The sequence below is a fragment of the Sciurus carolinensis genome, chromosome 1 (genome assembly GCF_902686445.1).
Source record: "Sciurus carolinensis chromosome 1, mSciCar1.2, whole genome shotgun sequence".
Lineage (NCBI taxonomy): Eukaryota > Metazoa > Chordata > Mammalia > Rodentia > Sciuridae > Sciurus > Sciurus carolinensis.
The window spans coordinates 31,194,005-31,197,422 of NC_062213.1; the positions used below are offsets into that span (position 1 = coordinate 31,194,005).

The 3,418-nt window shown below is 36.9% G+C and overlaps 1 pseudogene; it reads left to right on the top strand.

Annotated features, from left to right (window-relative positions):
- The first annotated feature begins 2,301 nt into the window (after window positions 1-2,301).
- Window positions 2,302-2,999, top strand: LOC124979302 (40S ribosomal protein S2-like; annotated as a pseudogene).
- The last annotated feature ends 419 nt before the right edge of the window (window positions 3,000-3,418 follow it).

The window sequence follows — 3,418 nt, forward strand, 5'->3', positions numbered from 1 at the left end:
GGAAATTACTCTGCTTTTTCAATGTGGAGAAAATTGACACCTCCATCTGATTTATGAATGTTAATGTCAAGCTGACAACAGAAAAAGCATATGAGTATGTACAAGTTTCTCTACTTTGAGAAATCTTACTTTGAATCTTATTAAAGTTAGAAAAAATAATAAATTTTTGTTCTATTTCAAAACCTACCCAGAGACACCAGTTATTTCCACTTACTACCAAGAACTGAAGGATAGATAATTTCCTTCTATTTCTTCTCAGGGCAAATACAAATAGCGTCAGCCAAAATTTCTCTGCATTTCAGCCCAGAATAGAAGGGGAAAGTTTTAAGGCTTGGTAACTGTTTCAAATAACTAAAAGAGCCAATGATGATTAACTTTCCATAGTAATGTGTTTGGCAGGATCGCTTGTGTGTGTCCTTCTTATATCCATTCCTTCTCAAGCAGAATGATACCCTTTTGCAAAACCAAACTCAAGTCTTCGACAAAGTGAAAAACAGAAAGATTCTTCGAGCTTCAAGAAGTCCAGGCAGAAAAAAGAAGTGATACCTTTGATAAGCAAAGAGAGGGAGATTTGTAAGTGCCCTGAGCAATGCCCCCACTTACTCTATTACAGCAACCTAAACAGGTAACAAGACCAAAGAGGGGAATGGATGTGTGGTGTGTTTAAGGAGTCAAGATCACAGACTTTGATGTTCCTTGGTCATTGCAATCTTCTCTGCCCAAGGAAGCATATAAACAGCAGAGTTCCAGGCCTGAAGCGACCATGCAAGCTGCATTAACATGACTGATGTTAAGTCATAGCAGACTATTGACTGAGAACCAAACAAGCTTCTCTAATGCTTCTGTACCAAGTAGAATCACAAAGTTATGAAAGATTGGGAAAGTCAATCACACTGACTAAGAAATTTGGACTGTCAGAATTGATAAACCCTTTTTAAAGTGGTGTTTGTGTGCAAATATGTTTATTTATCTTACTTTGATGAGAAACAAATTTTCTTGATGTATCAAAATCTTGATGTAACAAAAAACTACATATCTAAAAATGCATTCTTCAAAATTGGAAAAACTTGTGTCTTGTCCTGCTTCTAGCTTGGTTATGTCCTTTAACCATGAATAAATCATCAAAATGTGATTAGCTTCAGGTACCTCATCTTGAAACTGGGAACAGGTATAACCATCAGGCTTACCTAGTAGAGCCAGTAGACAGAAAATTGCTAAAAATCGTATGGGTGCCAACAATTGGAGTTGGTGCTATTGCTGCTACTGCTGTTAGCTTATTTTTCTGTGCATGACATGTCTTGAAAATGGTTTAGCTCCTCTGAGGTCTACCAAGTGACTTCTCTAATACAGTAACTGATAGATACTATAGTTTCTCAAGCTGGAAAATGTAAATGGTTCAAATAATACAAATATGCTTTTATATATTTGCACATGTTTTGATAAATGCATTACATGATGTTTAGAAATTAGCTTAGAGGTTATATTTCTAAAAAGAGTAAAATAACAAATAGATCTTTTGAAAGTCACTTAGTAAAATCGTCAACTCTCTGAGAAAGGTACCAAGCTCATTTTTGGTCATGTGAATAATATTCAAATATGAGTTGTCTTTTAAAAGATATTGCAATAATCCACATTTGGTGGCAAATTGATTTGAAATAAAAAATAGTGTCTTAACAAAGCAATATTTTTGCTGTAAGTCAAGGAAGTAAGAGTTTTAGAACCAGGAAATGTGAAGGGAGTAGAAATTATTTAATCAACAGGCCTCTGCAGGAAAATTTCTAATGTCATAAAATGGATCAAAGGAAGGTGTTATGCTTCTTAGCATTATAAGAGGAGACACTGGGTGGGCTATATCTTTCAATTTAAAAATGAGAAAATATAATGCTATAACAAAGTGAGTGAGAAGAGGCATGAAATCTATATTACACATTCCAAAGATGAATGGGAAGTACAAATGCTACTTTTGTAATTATCTATGCAAAGGGATAATGAATTAAACCTCCAAAAGCATCTTAAGGATCTGAATCTTACCTGTTGATACATTTTTAAAAGCTTGATATTCCCTTTATCATCACTAGATGATTATGAAAATAGTAAGTTGTTCCTCTTTTAAGTTGCCTATCCTACAAATAATCTAGAAATCTATGTTTAAATATAGAAATGAGATATTTTCAGTATCCAGTATCTTCTTCTTTGGAAAAAACACCAAATGGTGGATTACACTGGTGCAGAAACAAGTCCTGAGGTCCCAAAGAGCAAGCTTGAAGGCATGAATCTCCATACCAAAAAGGCCACCTGGTCAAGGACATGAACATCAAGTCCATGGAGATCTATTTCTACTCTATGCCTGTCAAGGAATCTGAGACCACTGACTTTTTCCTGCAAGGAAAATGGATTCTTCAAGGATGAGCTTTTGAATATTATACTTGTACAAAGTTAGATTTATGCTACCCAGAGGACCAGGTTCAAGACATTTGTCACCATTAGGGACTACAGTGGCCTTATTGATCTGGATAAGATTTCCAAGGAGGTAGCCATCACTATTCATGGGAACATCATTCTGGTCAAGCTCTCCATTGTCTCTGTACAGGGAGGCTTCTGGGGGAGCAAAAGGGCAAACCCCACACTGTCCCTTGCAAGGAAACAGGTCACGAGGGTTTTGTACTGGTGCACCGCATCCCTGCCCACAAAGATGAGGCATCGCCTGAACACCTGTACCCAAGAAGCAGCTGCCAATTGCCAGTATTGAGGACTGCTACACCTCATCCCGGACCTGCACTGCCAACCCATGAATCTCTGCAAAGGCCACCTTTGAGGCCCTTTCCAAGACCTACAGCTATCTGACTCCCAACCTCTGGAAAGAGACTGTATTCACCAAACCTTCCTATAAGGAGTTCATTGCCCATTTCCTAAAAATCTACACCAGAGTCTATATGTAGAAGACTCAGGCCCCACCTGTGGCTATGACCTCAGGTTTTTATATAAGAAAAATGAACTAATTAAGCATGTGAAAAAATGTGGACTTTTTTTTTTTATTTCCCATTAGCTAAAAAAAAAAAGAGTGACTTGTCAAAAATTACTTAGTAATCAGTGGTCAATCTAATTAAAATCTAGAGGTAACTTTTTTTTCCTTGCTTACTTGTTACACAAAATGAAAGGCTGTTTTTATAAAGCTACATTTTTTGAGAGAAAGATGAGCTATGGTAACTTAGTGTTTACATATTATATATGCCTCTCTTCTCAAGTCTCAGATCTTGGCTTTGGTCCCTTCCCACCAAGAGAATAATGAAGTTGAGGATGAATTGAGAGTGACCACACCCCGCCACAGACAGTAGAGACTGAGAAGCAAAAATTGAGGAGAAAGTCGGAGAAAAAGTGCGAGACAATTTTCTCACACTTTTCCAGTTTAATGTTGATA